Source organism: Lissotriton vulgaris, chromosome 3_1 (assembly GCF_964263255.1).
Source record: "Lissotriton vulgaris chromosome 3_1, aLisVul1.2, whole genome shotgun sequence".
Taxonomy (NCBI): domain Eukaryota; kingdom Metazoa; phylum Chordata; class Amphibia; order Caudata; family Salamandridae; genus Lissotriton; species Lissotriton vulgaris.
Window position 1 is genome coordinate 162,746,687 of NC_141689.1, and position 19,611 is coordinate 162,766,297.

Below are 19,611 nucleotides of genomic sequence, written 5' to 3' on the forward strand. Positions count from 1 at the left end.
CGAAGACGTGGTGGTCGGCGGGGCCAAGGACCATCACCCGAGACACACAGACAAACATTGACCCTCTCCAGCACCCAGTCATGTCCAAGCAGCCTCCCATATGGCTGGAAGTCTGCCGACAGGCCAGATAAGCTCCCAGAGGCATTTAGTAAGTGGGGGAAATACAGACAAGTCAGTCCGTCATCATAGGAGCTACAGGAGGGGCCAGACCTCCCACCATCCCTAGTCGTGCTCAGCTGCCATCTTGATTACCCTCTTCTCTATCAGTGAGCCTGTTGAGAAGACATCAGGCATTACTATTCCTATCCCTGGTCCCATAGGGGTGGGGGTTAACTGCCAGGCTCACAGCGTACTTTAGATTATTTTAGCTCTCCACTCTCTGTCGCTCTGGTGACTCAACAAGATACTCCCAATCCTGGAACAGATGTATCTAGTCTGTCAGCAATTCAAGCCCCTGCTCCCCTCTTCCCTCCATAAACTGTAGCAAACATAAGGGAGTTTATTGTGGTAATGAGGTCCCCTGGTCCTCCAGGATCTGCATTGACAGCATAACATGGTCACTGCCACCTGCCAGTTATTGGAAGTAGAAGGACAAGACCATGGGGTTCTGTCTATGCAGTCCCTTTTAAATCCTCAGCTGTATTGTGTCGGGCAGGATTTGGTTGGTCTGTTGGGCGAAGGCCAGGAGGCCTTCTTTTCCCTTCAGACTGATCTGACAGTGGCGAGAAGGAGAATGGGGTCAAAGATGAGGAAAAAGATCAAACTGCCAAATTAGTTCTGGACGGAAAAGATGCTAGTCCGCAAAAAAGAGTTATAGAGGCCCGGATACTTTACCTTCTTCATTGATCTCCTCTAGGAGACTGAGTAAACTTTGGGGGCTGACTACTGCTCAAGTCCAGGATCTTATCTCTGTGGCCTTTGACCAAGGGTTAAGCAAGCCTGCCCCCCATTGGACGGGGGAGAAGATCTAACACGGGATCCAGAAGGGACAGGGCTGATATGACTAATCACTCTACACATACTCTGGTCCCTTTCAACACTCAATCAACTATCAATCAGCAACTTTCTGCTGATAATGATCAAAGACCAGACCCACCTCTGCAAGGATCCCGTCAAGTGGTGCAGCAACAAGATGCTCCGGAAAAAACTCAAGTTGTTCTATGAAAGATGACAAAGACCATGATATCATGCTATTTTGACTTAGGGCAGTGGAATTATCTCAGGGGGTCTCCTGAAAAGAAGGGCATGAAATGAGCTCAGTGATTACCCAACACAATACTCAACTGCCCACTCTCTCATCCAGGGTGGAAGATCTAGAAAACAGGTCTTGTAGAAACAAGTTGCGGGTCCTGGGGGTCCCTAAAGGTATGGAGGCAGATGACCCAAGAGGTTCTGTGGTCTGCCTATTCTAAGAAGTTTTTCCTAATCTCACATACTGGGACATTGACTGTTTGATCCAGAGGGCACATCTATTTCCATTTAGAAGCCATCCGGTTTTCCTAGAGCTATCCTCATCTAAATTGGGAACTTTATTCTCTGCCAGGAGATTTACCATGTTGCTACCACAAGATGCCTGCTAAAGCCTGTGAAAGCCTGTGAGGTTGATTTCTTTGTCTGCTCTTACTTCTGTCACCAAACGGTGGTGAGGCGCTGGCAGCTTCAAGAACATTTCCCAGCGTTGCTGAAGCTGGGGGCAATGGTTTCTCTTATGGAACCTGCAACTTTGTGGATATTAAAGGAGGATCAGACTTTCTATTGCAATGAAGGGTTATACGTCATGAAATTGCTAACCATGTGGCAGCCTGGTGGCTGAGATTCCTCTGGCTGCTGTTTAATCTCTTCTTTCAATTAACATGGTCCCTTCTCTTGCTTTTCTTTTTTTCTTTCACTGTAGTAAGGGATCTTACTTCTTTAGCTATGGTTTTGACCACTGTGGGAAGAATGATCTCTAATTGGGTTGATCTCTTTCCTTTCGATGGCTGGGATGGCTGAAGTGTGAGATTAAAGGTGGCAGGAAGTGTCCTTTTTGACCTTGCTTCATCTTTTGTTGTCTCTCTTTCCTCCTCTTATGTCTGTTGGTTTCCTAATTTCAAAGGGGGTATTCTTATTTCTTGTGATTATTATTGAAATTATTATTCTTTCTATCAGTCATTTACTATTAATTGCTTGGTCTGCATTCCACGGGTCTGACCATCAGCCGACCTTGGCTAAGAGCCAAAATAGATGGCAACCCTTAGTAGGGGGATGTTGCCCCTTTTTCTTTGGGCATTGCTTGGGGGGGAGTGTGTTGACTCACCATTGAGGGAACCTGGGGAGTGAGGGGACTGGGGTGGGGTGGAGGTTGTGGTTTCTAGCTAGTCCTAACTTGGATTGGTTAATAAAGCCACCGCGTAGGGGGAAGAGTAAGGACAATTTTAGTTTGAAAAACTTGGCATGTGGGGAAATAACTAGTTTTTTCAAATATGTGCATCCTTTTTATGAGTTTAGTTTTCAACTAATAGTATGTTGGAGGGGTAGAACGTGGACTCTTAGCTTTATTAATGGCAGCTGGTGAAAGTGGGTTCCTGAGATAGCAACAGTACATTGTTTTGTGGAACATTAATGGGTTCAAGTAACTTCAAAGGGGAAACTGGTACAGGAGGAGGAGAATACCCTCAAACCACAAATTGACTATCTTCAGAGAAACTCCTCTCCCAGGATAAAGGTTCCCTGTTAAAGGATCTCTGCTATAGACTTCTGTCTATGTTATGTTTCACCTCCTCACAATGGGGGGCTTCATTGCTCGTTTGGGATAGTAAATGGGCCCTGCAATGCCATACAGTCAACATGTGGGGCTGATGGCTTTTGGAGGCCATCCAGAAGGACTCTATTTGCCTCACCATCTGTTTAGTCTATGCTCCTAATATGGATAATCCAAGGATCTTTAATCTGTTGTTGAATGAGCTCCATCTTTGGACACTACCCTATATCGTGTCTGGTAATTCCAATGTGACACTATGCCCGCACAGGGATTCTTTATCTCCGATTATGGCTCCCTAAATGACCGCCTCAATACGATTCCTGGGATTAAGCTTCAATTTAGGAGGGCTTTACATGAGTTTATCACCTCATATGCCTTGTTGACCTTTGGCGCTTTGAGCGATCAAGTAATCGGGCTTTATGTGCTATTCGGCCGCACATAAATCCTTGTCACGGATTGACATGTCTTTAATTGGTAACATGCTGGTGTCATCTTTTAAGCTGTATTTATAACAACAACAAGGGGCCCCAATTAAGTCAACAGGGGACCTCGGGGAGCTTAAATCTTTCAAACAACAGTGGTCCCATGCATTCGAAAATAAAGAATTGACTATACAGAAAACGTTTGTTTGCCTTAAAAAGCCTTTTTCCTTGTTTGTAAATCTACCTTCTGTATTAAGACCTGTTAGTGTTGGGCACAGGCTTGTGTACCACACAGGTGATCAGTAGAAGGTATTTTGCTGGATTTGAAGTGTATACTCAGTAATTATAGACCTCTGTCCGGCTGGACATGTCCTTCAAAATATAGAACGGATTCTCTCTATATTCATTACTTGTTTCTTTATTTACGAATGCATGGGACCACTGTTGTTTGAAAGAATCTTTTAAGCTGTTGCTTAATCCTAGGGTCATATCTGTAAACAATGCAGATCTTGGCCCATCAGTGAAAGCAGCTATGGCGGCAGATGTCGAGGTGTGCCGAACCATTGGCATTCCAGAGTCTAATCTGGGGCGCAGTGTTATTGCCAGGGATAGGCCGTTGTGTGAGATTTTTCTTGAAACATTCTATGATCTTGCGGGCATTGTTTCGAAAGCAAATCTGGGATAGTGTGGTTAAAAACTGTCATTTCAGAAAGCTGTCCAGGTTTGAAAACAGCGAAGATGTGGGGCTTATTCTTTTCTTTAATGCCAATGCCATCCAGATGATCTGGGATGAGAACAGAGAGCTTGTGGCTGATCCAGCCACCATTAGGGATGTCTAAGCATGGGCGGGAAATCCGTTCCGCTCGCGGATTTTGCGGATTTTCGGTAAATTCGCAATCCGCGAACGCTCGGGAATTTACCGAAAATCCGCAAATTCGCACGCAGCGGTTTTTTTTTCTTGGTGATACAATTTTGCGGCGTGCGGTGTAAGTTCGCAATTGCGAACATGTAGGTGCGGCGGGCAGCAACAATCTCTCACTCGCGAAATTACAAAAATTGCAATTCTGCACAAGAAATCTACTAGCAAGCAGCATAGACCTTCTGAAAATGATGATTTTTATCAGAATAACTCCTCAGGTTGACATTTGCCTGCACTTTTTTGGATTTGAGGCCTTTTGATTTTCTTTGGATAACTTTTGGATTAGAAATCAACTTGTTTGGGGCATTACAGTTGCTGTAATGCTGTTCTGCAGAAAAACGAGTTTTGCAAAAGTGAAAGCATTCAGCAGGTTCAAAAGTTCAAACTTATCATTAGTAACCATTCCCTGTAGTGCTTCCTGACAAGGGCCCCTCCAGAGTTCAGTTGCTAGTTGCAACAATTGTATGACCCTGCTCTGACCCTCACAGCAGCTCATAGAATAGCTACAAGTAGGCCACAAAGGTCCTGGAAAAAAAATTGCACTCTAACAGAAAGCAAATTACAGATAAGGAAGCAGGTGCCAGACTGGAATTTTAAAACAGTGACACATTAATAAATCAACCCCAAATTAATTCATGTCAGTTGAAGCAGGCAGGTGTGCTTGCTTTTTCCCCCCATAATCCACAGTGATGATGAACCAGAGGGTGGCATTGATGTACCAGAGGGTGGCATGGGTGAAACAGAGGGTGGCAGGGGTGAAACAGAGGGTGCTGGGAACCTGTGATGATGAACCAGACGTCGAAACAACATAATCGTGACCGTTGCGAGCCGACATGTAAGTTCGCAATTGCGAACTGGTACAAAACCCTCGCGAACTGGCAGAAATCCTTGCGAACTGGCAGAAATCCTTGCGAACACAAAAAAAATCTGCAAATTCGCGAGAATTCGTGGATTTTGCGGATTGCGAGTTCGCAAATTCGCAAAATTCGCGAACGCCAGATTCACAAAATTCGCCCATGTTTAGGGATGTCTTTTGGCAGTTCTATCAAGCTCTTTATCAGGATGATTGTGTTGTATCTACCAATGAATTTCCTGAACCTACTGGACAGCACTTTCAACATAAACTATGCATGTGGATAGTTCATGGTTTGATGCGCCTATGACTCTAGCTGAAGTGGAAACTGCTATTGGTGTTCTGAGTGAAGGTAACGCCTCTGGCCCAACCAGATCCCAGCAGAATTTGATGCTACCTTTATGCATATTTTGGCACCGATCCTCAGGTATCTTATTAACTCTTTGATGATTCTGGTTGGGTGCCAGATTCCTGGGGTGAGACTAAGAATGCAATTTTTCCTAAAAAAGTAAAAGATCCCACGCTATGTGGGTTATGTCGCCTGATTTCTTTAATTAACTTGGACTCAAAGATTTACACATGAATACTTTCTACTCGGCTCTCTGCAGCTATTATGGGCCTAGGAGACTTAAACCAACATGTATTAATTCCAGGCTGTGACACAAAATCTCATGTTAATACGACAATAACAACTTTGGAGAAGACCTCCACCTCTGAGGAACGGTCAGTATGATCTTTCTTGTGATGCGATGGCCTTTGACCTGGTCTGTCCCTTCCTCTGGGGGAATCATAGAGAAAATGTCTAGACTCTGGTTTTATTACCAGAGTTCGACATCTCAACATTGGTTGAAAGCAAGGATTTGCCTCTCTGGCTCTATTTATGACCCTATAACTATTCCAGGGGTGCCCTCTATCCCCTCAGTTATTTGCTCTATATATAGAGCTTTTCATTCAATAGGAGGTCGGCAGAGGCGATTCAACCAATCAATTAAGCAATCAATCAATCAGGGTTCCTATGGAGCACGGTTAATCACCCGTTATGATCACAAGGAGCCAGGGGATGGACGTTCTGCTTTTCAGTCGAAGAGCCAGTTCTAGAGGCCTGTTCTGAATTGAGGCAGTGAAGGTGATTATCTGAGATGTAGAGGTAGAGAGCTCCAGGTATGATCAACTCAGATAAAGATCAAGCCTTTTTCTTACATTACCCCTGCTGCCGGTGACAAAAGATGGGTTTAGTCGGTCATATATCTAGGGGTCCCCCTATCACTTCAGATGGTGGACAATTTGGAGAATAATTATGGGAGGCTGTATCAACATTTGTATTGCACTGTTACTAACAGGAATTGTCTCCATTTAGGTCTGATGGGTCGTGTAATCTTACTAAAATGATTATCCTCCGAAGCTCGAGCTCGCCTTTCCAATAGGCGCAAAAACCCACTAACAACCCTAAGTGATCCCAGCTGTCCAGCTTCTGGTGTGATAAAAACCAGACCATCCCTCTCACTCCTCATCTACAGACTGGTAGCGGAGGGTAGGTCTGGTATGATGTCCTCGTAAGGATCATGTGAGTTACTATCCTTGCTGTATTTGTCAGTATTTGAATTATTACATTGTGTTGATTACTATGTTTTTACTTACTGATACTATGTGGTCTGTACTAGCTTTTCCTTAAACCTCTAAATCGCTGACCTCTACAAGACCTAAGGGACTTATCTTCCCTGATATCGGGGTAAGTCATGTGTAATATTTAGCCACCATTGAAGTGCCTTACCCTTGTTTTTCACTCCAATATATACATTCTTTCAAACAAATGAGATATGTTCCTAGACTCCTAAGTGTTAAGGGTAAAGTGTGTGATTCCACAACTGTGTTGTGTGTTTTACTTTCACAAAACTAAGAAATGTCACAAGAAATACTTGGGATTTGATTACGCTCCACCCCGCTCTACATCGGTTATGCTATAAACTGAACTGTGTCAGTTTGCACAAAGATCTGATGGCAGCTCCCTAATGGCCACTTACCCTCTGGGCAGCTGAGGAATGAAACATGTTGACCCCACTACATCTAATTAAAATATCCCTTTTCACACATCAGCTATCAAAGTTTATTATAAGCTTAGATAGCACCACTGTTTTTAATAAGTCAAAGGAACCAGCACCTCATTAAAAATAGAATTATGGCCTCCTGAGACCTTTTTATTTCACCTCACTCGCCACCCTATCCTTAACCCCCTCACTCACATGCATCGCACAGCCTAAATTGATCAAAAAGATCTCCGCTGAGGAGCCCACTGGCTCATCAGGCATTTCAGCGCTGGCATGACGAGGAGGGCCCAATGATGAAGCATGTGCTATGCAAACAAATGATGGTCGGAATGTTGAATAAATCATACATTCACCACCAGTCAAGAGATCTGGGTGGAATCCATTGTTTTGAGAGCAAGGGACTGTTCCCATTGGGCGCAGGTTCAAGACTGATTTGCATATGGCTGGATCCAAACAGGATTGGCATGGTGAGCAAATAAACAATGAATTTAAGCTCGGATCTCGGTACTGGGGTGAGTGTATGACATTGTTCTGCATTCTGTTCATCAATTGTTCTTTTTGCATTGATGAAGCATGACACCCCACCAGGTGTCTGAGGGCACTTTGTTTTGACCACGCGGATCCCACGCGATCTGCAGGGCGGTTACTGGTTCCACTGTAATAGGGTCCCTTTGTTCAACCCCCTTTTGATGAACTACCCCTGTGTGTTTGTCTACATGTCCTCACAAGTTGTTCACTGATGTTGCTCCATTTAATCAGCTAACTTACCTTGGTTAGAATCTCAACTTACCCTACTGTGTTCAGGATTGCTTTAATGAGAACTGGGAGAAGGCAGAACTCCTTACCCTGGCCCAATTATTTGAGGGTGGAGTTCTTTCCTCTATTGAGAATTTGCAGCAGCAAGACTCTCTTCTGATAGTAGTTTTTATAGGTATCTTCAGGCCCGACTTTACATATCTACTCTTGATGGCGATGAGTTACAAAGCCCTTATAATTCCTTGCTGGTCATGGGAGCGAAGGTTCCTGCAAAGAGAAATATTGGCTTTGTAATAAAACGAGGAATCTTCTTGGTGGGTGTATCTTTTTGTCGATCATCGCCAGTAATAAAACGAGGAATCTTCTGTAATATCCCGCAGGTTTTATTATACACCCACCAGACAGTCTCTGTCACAGCCGGACGCTAGCGCCCAAAGCTCCTACTGGGGTCAATGCGGTCCGATGCTGACATAGTTAACATTCTTAAAAAGGAACAACTAATTAAAAGGGGAAATTACAACAATTTGAGTATAAATTGGTATATCAGCATGCCGGGGACCAGATGGAGAATCCGTTCCAGGGCAGGCCCAACAGATGGAGCCGGGCCCTAAACACATAAGTTACCCCTGCTGAGTTGAGACATAGTAATGTATTAGCACAATCGGTTCTTTATGTGTCACGTGTCAAGGTGCGCAGGTGTGTTAACGACTTATATTATTCTCTGCATTGCTTCTTTGCATGAAGCTTGGGGTGAATGATCGCTGTTTCTGGTGCTCGCTCGAGTGCGCTGATTCCGCCCATATCTTGCTTTTTGTCCAGTTTTGCATATGTATTGGGATTTTGTTTTTAGTAAAAATGAATAGTATTTAAAACCTTAGTGCGGAGATTGTTCTGAACCTGATTACCCTTGGACACTCATTGGTTATATTTCCTCATACTGCCGGGATATACTTCTTCACAATTTCTCTTGCCAGGCTTGTGCTTGCATGTTTTTGGCTTTCCAGTGTGATGCCTGGAATTAGTGGCGGGACTTTCTGAATAGTAGTGTTTTGGAGATGACACTGGCAGAGAACGCACCACGCCGATTGAGGCTTTGCCAGGTTTGGGATTCAGTCTGGCTCTGGATGAGGGAAGCACTTGCTGGTCTGGACACCCCAGATCAGTCTGTTCATTTTGTTTCTTACAATGCTGCTCCCTCCGATATGGAATAACATAGTAATGTTTAAAAAAAAACAATATGGAAAAATGGCTACAGCAATTTCTCTATTTGTTTTATTTTGTGCCTTGCTTTGATAAGTATTCTGTTCGCCAATGCCGGTGTACGTAAATGTTTCTTTTATTTTCAATAAAAATAGAAAGAAGAGTAAAGTGGGGTGAAGTGGGGTAGAGAATAATGCGTAGAGTGGAGTAGAATGTTGTACAGTGATAAAGAGGAGAACATTGTTGTACAGTACTCTTGAGTGCTATTGAGTGCTATTGAGTGGGGTATAGTTTGGTAGAGTGGAGGGGCGTAGACTGTCATTGAGTGGAGTACAGTGGAATAAAGCAGAGCACAATGGAGCGGTGTGGAGTGAAGTTGGGTAGAGTGGAGTGGCGTACAGTGGAATAGCATAGAGTGGAGTGGTCTTGAGTGGAGCAGAATACACTGAAGTGCCAGAGTAAAGTGAAATCCACTGAAGTAGCACAGTCTGGAGTGGCATAGAGTAGAATGGCATGGAGTGGCATAGCATTGAGTGGAGGGGGGTAGAGTGGAGTTACAAACAGAGGAATAGCCGAAATCAACGCCCTCCTCAAGAAGCCCAAAGCAGACCCAAAGAACCTCAAGAACTTCCGGCCCATCTCCCTGCACAAGGCAAAGGTCATCGAGAAAATTGTCAACATGCAACTGGACCGCCACCTCAAAGACAACAACATCTTGGACCCTTCCCAGTCCGGATTCAGACAAAACCACAGCACCGAGACAGCCCTCATCGCCGCCACAGACAACATCAGGCGCCAACTAGACAACGGCATAACATCAGCCCTCATCCTCCTGGACCTGTCAGCCGCCTTCGACACGGTCTGCCATCGCACTCTAAAGACACGCCTCCTAGAAGCCGGAATCCAATAGAAGGCTCTTGACTGGACCACGTCCTTCCTCTCCGGCATAACCCAGAGTGTCCGCCTCCCACCTTTCCGATCCAAAGCTACCAATATCATCTGCGGAGTTCCCCAGGGCTCAGCCCAACGCTGTTCAACGTCTACATGGCCCCCCTCGCACAAGTGGCCCGCCATCACGACCTCAACATCATCTCCTACGCTGACGACACCCAGCTCATCCTCTCCCTCACCAAGGACCCACACACCGCCAAAACCAACCTCCACGAGGGAATGAAGGCCGTCACCGATTATATGAGGAGCAGCAGTCTGAAGCTGAACTCAGACAAGACGGACGTCCTCATCCTCGGACCCACCCCCTCAGCCTGGGACGACTCCTGGTGGCCGACCACACTGGGAACAGCACCAACACCCACCGACCATGCACGCAATCTAGAATTCATCCTTGATTCCTCCCTCTCCATGTCTAAGCAGGTCAACGCCGTCTCCTCCTCCTGCTACAACACCCTCCGCATGCTCCGCAGGATCTAGAAGTGGATTTTGACCGAAAGAAGAAGAACGGTGACACAGGCCCTCGTCAGCAGCAGACTGGACTACTGCAACGCACTCTATGCAGGAATCCCAGCCAAACACCTACGACGACTACAACGCATCCAAAACACCTCCGCCCGACTGATGGCGGCCGCTGTGGGGGACAGGGGAGCAAGACCCCCGACTCAATGTCAGTGAAATTGCTTTCTCCCCCCTGCAGCTCCACCATCAAGTGAGGTCTTCCCCGTAGCCCCTGCACTCTCGAGTGCTGGTGTTTCGAAGCCCTCCTCCACCCACAGGTTTTACCTGCACCTCATCCCTGGTGGTCCAGTGGTTCTCTGTCTCCTTTCTCTCCTCTCTCTCTCCGTTTTCACTGATTTAAATCTCCCCCTTTTACTTTACTTCTGTGTCTCTCTGTTCTATGGCGTTCTAGATTCCGGAAGAATTTTCCTGATTAATGTCCTTATATAGGTACAATTCATGTTGCCCTTATATGGGCGTAGAAATCAAGCCCTTATTTAGGCATAGCCCATGCTGCCCAAATACATGCATGGCTACTTCCATCCGTTCATCAAACGTCACAACGATTTCTTGGAAAACCAGACTTAAGCAGAAGGGACTTCCCCTAGCCTGGATATTTTTTTCTCCAAAAAACTCATCATTGTGCATGAACAACTATTCCTTAGGAGTTCATCCATGATGTTCATATGCCCGACTTTACGTCGAAGCTGGCATTCCTAAACACCTTCAAGGTATAAATATACCTTCACTTGCTATAGCAAAGCACGGTGTGGTTCAGTGCAGTTCGACTACCTACTTGCCCGACGCAGCTAGGTACAGCAACTGCCGAAGGAAGCCGACTCTCCAGCTGACGCACTGACAAGAAGCTGTCCTCCTCTGCTGAGAATCCAGCTACAGTGTTACTGACTCCCCTTGCGGGGTGTTGGGAAATCGAGTACGAGACAGAGATACCAACCTCGTTCATTCTAAGGTATGGAGCTGATTAGAACCTAGAGAAACCTTTGGCAATTCTTGGCAGAACTAAAACCTATGCTAAACAGCACTTACTTCTTCCCTCGTATAAGACTTAGGTTAGGTGCACTGGGGTAGGCATATTTTAGAAGCACCAGTTGAGTATTTTAGCCTGTGTTATTTATGTTTGTATTTTAATGTCTTAACACTAGACAATGCTATTACAGTATTATTTTATAATACTCTTCTCGCTGTACGCATTATACTTTTTATTCTGTCTAACGATTGTAGCAGTTCACCTCTCTTGCACAAGAAAGAAGACTGTTCAATAAATCTTTTATTGAAAATGCCCATCTCACTATTTCTCTGCGACTCTGTAGAAACGAAGCATGCACGATTGACTGAGTGAACCAATTATCTACTGTTTCCACAACTCTGAAGGTATTTGTTCCAGTTCTAGGGAAACAAAGTTGTCATGTTTATGCGGTTGTCAGAAACTAATCTCTTCTTGTTTATTTCAGAAAGTTTCTAGTGACCTCTGAGCTAGCTGGCACTTATAATTAAGTATAGTATATTTGATAGAGACATACTGACCTCAGTCCTATGTCATAACTAGAGGAAATATTATTCCAATGCGCAGAGCCTATTAGGAATATAGGAACGACACTACATTTCCTCCATTTTCTCTCGTTTTTTACTGATTTCAATCACCCCCTTTCACTCCCCCCCTGTGTCTTTCCTCTTTTTTCACTCATTTTTTACTAATTTCAGTCTCTCCCTTTCACTCCCCCTATGTGTCTTTCCTCTGTTTTCCCTTGTTTTTTACTGATTTCAATCTCCGCCTTTCACTCCCCCTCTGTGTCTCACCTCCGTTTTTACTAGTTTTTTACTGATTTCAATCTACCCTTTCACTCCCACTCTGTGTCTTTCCTCCATTTTCACTCGTTTTTCACTGATTTAATCTTTCCCTCTCACTCTCCTTCTGTGTCTTTCCCCCACTTTTCTTACACCTTTCACTGCCTCATTTTCACTTTTTCCTCTCTTTTTGCCTTTTCTGCACATTTTTCCCTGCTGCTGCTGCCCCGCTGCCCCTCCCCACCATCACGACCAACGCAATTGGCCCAATCCAGCTCCCCTCCCCGCTCCCACCAACCAGCTGTCCAGCCCTCCCAGACCCCTACTTAATGGCGGCCGCTGCTGGGACAGGCGAGCAAGACCACTGACTCATTGTCAGAGAAATTGCTTTCCCCCCCTCGCAGCTCCATTATCAAGTGAGGCCTTCCCCTGAGCCCCTGCACTCTCGAGTGCTGGTGTTCGAGGCCCATCTCCACCCGCAGGTTTTACCTGCACCTCATCCCTGGTGGTCCAGTGGATCTCTGTCTCCTTTTTTTCGCTCCGCTATCTCTCTGTTTTCACTTGTTTTTCACTGACATCAGACTCCCCCTTTACTCTCCTTCTGTGTCTTTCCTCCGTTTTCTCTCGTTTTTACAGATTTCAACCTGCCCCTTTCACTCCGCCTCTGTGTCTCTCCTCCATTTTCACCTGTATTTCACTGATTTCAATCTCCTCCTTTCACTCCCCCTGTGTGTCTTTCCTCCGTTTTCACTCATTTCTCACTGATTTAATTTCCTCTCTCACTCTCCTTCTGTGTCTTTGCCCCACTTTTGTTGCACCTTTCACTGCATTATTTCTACTCTTTCCTCTCTTTTTGCCTTTTCTGCTCGTTTTTCACTGCCGCTGCTACCCCCGCGGCCCCTCTCCCAAGCATTACCAATGCGACTGGCCCAATCCAGCGCCCCTCCCCTCTCCCACCTCCCAGCTGTCCAGTCCTCACCGACCCCTACTTAGTGGCGGCCACTGCGGGGACAGGGGAGCAAGACCACTGACTCATTGTCAGTGAAATTGCTCTCCCCCCCTCGCAGCTCCACCATCAAGTGAGGTCTTCCCTTGAGCCCTGCACTCTCGAGTGCTGGCGTTCGTGGCTGTCCTCCACCCACAGGTTTTAACTGCGCCTCATCCCTGGTGGTTCAGTGGACCTCTGTATCCTTTCTCTCATTCTGCTCTCTCTCCGGTTTCACTTGTTTATACACTGATTTCAATCTCCCCCTTTTACTCTCCTTCTGTGTCTTTCCTCCGTTTTCTCTAGTTTTTTCGAGATTTCAATCTCCCTCTTTCTCCCCCTCTCTGTCTCTCCTCCGTTTTCATCCGTTTTTCACTGATTTCAATCTCCCCCTTTCACGCCCCCTCTGTGTCTTTCCTCTTTTTTCACTCATTTTTTACTGATTTAAATCTCCCCCTTTCACTCCCCCTCTGTGTCTTTCCTCTGTTTTTACTCGTTTTTCACTGAATTTAATCTCCCCCTTTTACTCCCCCTCTGTGTCTCTCCTCCGTTTTCACTCATTTTTTACTGAATTCAATCTTCCCCTTTCACTCCCCCTCTGTGTCATTCCTCCGCTTTCCCTCGTTTTTCTGTGGACAGCATATGCACCCATGTTACCTCTTGCAGTGTGGAAAACTTTGGTTATTCAACTTTTTCTCGGTCATTGTATAAGTACATAGGTAGACACTTGATGTTTAGAGTACTGCAAGGAGAGTGTATACTGAATTTATAAGTGCTTGCGGATTGGCGGAATGATTGTATAAGTACATATGTTGGCGCAGCCTAACACCCGAGCACAGCTTGGCTCTAATTGCCTGCCCTCCATGTGCCAAAAACTGAAACTTCAACTTTGCATGGCCCTGTATTGCTATTTGCTGCAGCTGCAACACCCCACTGAATGTGCAAAAAACATTCATATCCACACAGATGTGTCATTTTGACCATCTTTCATGTGTGGAAGTATGGATGAATGTAGGGTCATTTATTCCCCGTACCTTCCATGTTGGCCACGTTCTGGGACTTGGGTCACAGAGTGACACATTGGCGCTTGTGACCCGGGTGACAGCAGCACTACATCAGGGACACCCCCTTCAGTTGATTCCTCATACAACCCAGGACGGACCCATGTCCATAGCTCCAGAGTCATTCTTCACAGCCTCACCCACCACTGGCATAAGCCAGGCCAGCCTACTCCGCTCACGCCTACAGGGATGGACAACAAGGCTACATGACCCACGTTTTCATTGCAGTGATCTGCTGGTCACAGGTCTAGCTGTCAGTTCGCCACAGCCACATCCTCACAGCTGTGTGTACACCCACACCACACCCATCCAGCACAGGCATCACAGGACACGTGACCCTGCCAATAAAAAAGACCAGGCGCATGTGGTCTACGCCAATTCAGACTTGCTGGCACTGGATGCACTGCGGCCGGCAGAGGCACACCGCCATGGAACGGTGACTTTGGCTCCACTGAGGGGGGCACCATAGTGCTGAGCAGCCTGCGATGATGCCCCATCCTGGTGGTCCGGACAGCTCAGCTTTTGTGTGCCCTGCTGTACAACAGTGTAGGCCTAAGCCATCAAACAGAGAGGGCCTACCACCACATGGCGTGGCCTTGCTGGTCACAGAGTGCCACCGGAGATCAATGGGTGTGCAGGCTGCGATGATGCATGGCCTCGATACACCATCCTAGCAATCAAGACCCCATCTAAATTGTGAGCTCAGCAAGACCACGTGTACGCCAGGGCTGAGGAGGTTGCTGCTGCACTTGGTGGACCCTCTTCCACACATGGCAGTGGCGAAAGGTGAGCAGTGAGGCCTGGGTGCGCAGGGGCTGGCAGTCACCTCTGGGCAGTGGGAGTTGATGGTGTGCAGCAGCCTGGGTGCGCAGGGACTGGACACTGATAAAAGCGTATGCAGTCATATGTACTCTGTCATTATTGATTCTATACTATGTTTCAGATGAGTGAGCTAGAGGGCGGCAGTATGTCCCGGCATGTGGTTGGAGACATATCGGTGGCGGAAAGGTAGCAGTGAGGCCTGGGTGCGCATGGATGGGCAGTCACCTCTGGGCGGTGGCAGTGGATGGTGTGGAGCATACTGGGTGCACTGGGGCGGGCACACACCTCTGAGCGGTGGGGGTGGATGGTGTGCAGCAGCCTGGGTGTGGAGGGGCAGGATAGCGATGGAGGGGTGTGCAGTCATTTGTACTATGCCATTACTGATTCTATACTATGTTTCAGATGAGTGAGCTTGACGGCTGCAGTATGTCCCGACACGTGGTTGGAGACACACTGGTGGTGGAAAGGTGAGCTGTGCGGGTTTTGTCTGGAGTGTCTGCACTCACTCTCCCTCTCCATCTCTTCCTTTCTCTCTCTCTCACACTCTTTCTCTCTTTTTCTCTCACTTCCTATCTCTCACTCTTTCTCTCTCTCTCTCTTCTCCTCTCTCACTATCTCTCTAGCTTCCTTTCTCACTCTTTCTTTCTTTGTCTCTTCCTCTCTCTTCCTCTTTCTCTCTTTCACTCTTCCTCTCTCTCTCTCTCTCTTTCTCTCTATCTTCCTCTCTCACTCTTTCTTTCTTTATCTCTCTCTTCCTCTCTCTCACTCTTTCTTTCTCTCTCCCTCTCCTTTGATGGGCACAGAACGCACAATCTTATCTAGTGTTTTGTCTTGCAGGCTGTGATTCACAGATTGGTGAACCACCACTGACACAGGCCTCCCGCCAAGTGGCGATGACTTCAGTTCCACTGAGTTAGTGCCACCAGAACATCAGCGGGTGTGCAGGCTGCAATGATGCGTGGCCTCGATACCCCATCCTAGCAATCACAACCCCATCTGAATTGTGAGCTCGGCTAGATCGCATGTACGCCACTGCTGAGGAGGTTGCTTCGGCACGTGGTGGACCCTCTTTGACACACAGTGGTGGCGAAAGGTGAGCAGTGAGGCCTGGGTGCGCAGGGGCGGGCAGTCACCTCTGGGCGGTGGGAGTGGATGGTGTGCAACAGCCTGGGTGCGCTGGGGTGTGATAAAAGCGTGTGCAGTCGTATGTACTCTGCCATTACTGATTCTATATTATGTTTCAGGAGGGCGGCAGTATGTCCCGGCACGTGGTTGGAGACACACCGGTGCCGGAAAGGTGAGCTGTGAGATTTTTGTACGCATTGTCAGAACTTACTCTCCCTCACCATCTCTTCCTCTCTCACTCTTTCTCTCTTTCTCTCTCCCTTTCTCTCTCACTCTATCTCTCTGTCTCCCTCTCTCTCTCTCACTCTCTCTCTCTTTCTTTCTCTGTTCCTCTCTCACACTCTTTCTCTCTCTCTTCCTCTCTTCCTCTCTTTCTCTCCCACTCTTTCTCTTCCTCTCTCTCTCACTCTTTCTGTCTCTCTCTTTTGATGGGCGCATAACACACAATCTTATCTTACTTTTTGTCTTGCAGGTTGTGATTTACAGATTGGCAAGGGCTGATGACACGCCATGGCTATACCTACTTTTATTTTGTTGTATTGTGTAAATAAAATGTTTATAAATGTAAATCCATAGATGACTATGATTCTCATTTGTACAACCTCACATTCATCAGACGATTTGCTACCTTACACATATCGAAAGCTTGCTATCACATTTATTTATGGGGCGTAGATGAGGGTGGGGGTCATCACTTCAAAAAAAAATTCCAACCATTATTTTCCTTAATTTTTTTTAAAAAAGGGGAAGGGAGCTGCGTGGCCCCCCTCCCAGGTCTTTTCTGGCCTCAGGGACCCCACCACCCAGGGCCTGACCTCTCTGTTGGGGACCATAGGGGCAGCCCCAATGTCCCCACGGTCCCGCCGGCTCCCTGACTCCTATGGAAAACTGCAGTGCTTTTGGGCAGCGGGAGCTGCTAACATGCAGCTTCCCTTGCCCAAAAGCAATTCTCCTTCCTTTATTGAAGCTAGACAAGGTTTTCCTCCTCTCGCTTCAACAAAGCAAACCAGGGTTTGCTATCACAGGGTGGAAGCCGTGCTCTGGCCCTGTAATAGCAAACGGAAATGTCCCTGGGATGCCCATTGCAAGAGCCGGCCCCTGGGGGGTGGTGGTCCCTAGGGCCATCAAGCGCTCCAGGAGTGGGACCACACGGCCGCCCTACCTCTTTTTTCAAAGCCGCGGGGAGGTGTTCCCCGGGGCTTCGTGGGCCCGCGAGGCCACCCTGCATATTTAATTAAAGCCCCGGAGGGTGTCGATCCCCGGGACTTGGGGTGGCCATTTAAATGAAGGGGTGAGACACCGTTCTATTTTTTGTTTCATTTTTACCATAAGGATTCGCGCAACCAACGCGCATTCAGATTTTTTTTACAAAAAATAAATAATTATTTTGAGATCTGTGGATCCTTGTGGGACCCCGTGAGCAGGACCACGGGGTCAGAATGTTTCTACTTTGCCCCCTTTTCTTCTCTTTTAATCTTTTTTCGACTGTTTTCTTGTAACTCGTTTCTACCGAGCCACAAGATGGCTGCCAACACTTCATGGTTTAGAGTGTTGGCAGCCAATCACAGTGAAGCTCGTGGTCGTGACAGCCAAACACAGTCAAGTGCGAGGTCGGGAGGGTGCGCAAACCCACCGCTGCCTCGGATATCAAAACTTTAATTTTTTTAATTTCTCAGCATCTACTAAATGGATTTACACCATTTAAAAGAAAAGACGCTTTCTGAATCATGCACTAACGTTTTGCCAAGTTTGGTGTAATTACGTTCAGCAGTTCGGGCAGTAGCCTGTAATAACATTTCCTATGGGAATTAACATGGAGAAAACACTTTTTGGGACCCCACTTTTTCTCAGCCCCCGCTTGACGAATCATCCCCAAACTTTCAGGATAGGAGCTCACCTGGATAGACCTTTTTTTTTGGAGAATTTCGTTAAGATTCGTCAAACAACGCCAAAGTTATTAGCAAACCAAAAAATGCTTTTCCTATGGAAACTAAGTTCTAACTATAACTACCTACCGGTGACTGCCAGTACGTAATATATATATATATATATATATATATATATATATATATATATATATATATATATATATATATATATACAATACCAGAAAATCGCTGCACACACCTTGATGATTTCGCAGTTTCCTTCTCTCTAAGCTACGCCAATCTCACCATGGGATGGTGGGAGAAGAGCGTGGCTTGGAGAGAAGAAAATGACCATCACATGGCCAAAGTAGCCCTTTGGCTACGTTTCATCGACGATCTCTTCCTTCTATGGAAGGGTACTGAAGCAGAATTCCTGACATTCTTCAACATCCTCAATGAGAATTTTCTTGGGTTGAAATTCACATATACCATCAGTGCGAAGGAAATAGTCTTCCTGGACACAAAGGTTTATATAGCAGATGGAAAAATCCAAACCACTGTCCATAGGAAAGAAACAGCGACCAACAGTCTTCTCCACGGCCTGAGCTTTCACCCCCAAAAGTTGAAAAAGAGCATTCCGTATGGCGAGCTCCTGCGAATGAAAAGAAATTGCTCGGAGGATGTGGAAATGGAAAAGAAATTCAAGGAAACGAAAGAACGCTTCAAGCAGAGGGGCTATAAAACCACAGACCTCAACGCATGTGAAACAAAAGCAAGATGCAAATCAAGAGAAGACACCCTCATCAACAAACAAAGCATCGTGACCGTTGCCACAGAAGAAATCACACAAAACAAAACAGAGGATCAACCCAGGATGATAAGGACTTTTAGTAAAGAAAGCTACAAGATACAAAAGGCCATGATGAAATTCTGGCACGTGCTGCGCAAAGATCCAGATATAGGAACAACCATAGGAGATCATCCTTTAATCTCCTACAGAAGGGCACCGAATCTCGCAGACCAACTAACTCAAAGTCATTTTGAAATGAAAAAACCAGAGTCTTGGCTTGATATAAGAAAACATGGATTTAATAAATGTGCAATCTGCAAAGCGTGCAAGATAGGACGGAACATCAAAAACTTAAAAGTCGCTGCTGGAAAAAACTTTGTAATTAGGACCAATATTAACTGCGAATCATCGTTTGTTGTATATATGATCCAATGTTATTGTGGAAAATCCTACATTGGAAGCACGACATGCTCGGTAAAAACACGAATACTTCAACACATCCGAGCCATCCAGAACAGTGATTACTCCTATGCAATTGCAAAACATCTAGCAAATCATGAAAACAAAACTTGGTTAGATGTAAGATATTTTGGACTTGCAAGTGTACCACAGCATGAGAGAGGAGGAAATCGCATACAAAGACTAAGACGACTTGAATCCAAGTTAATCATGAGGTTCAAAACTAAACAGCCTGCTGGCCTCAACGGCGATGAAGAACTTTATGTTCATTTATGAGGACTAAGTAATAGACCATCCTGCACAAAGCATAA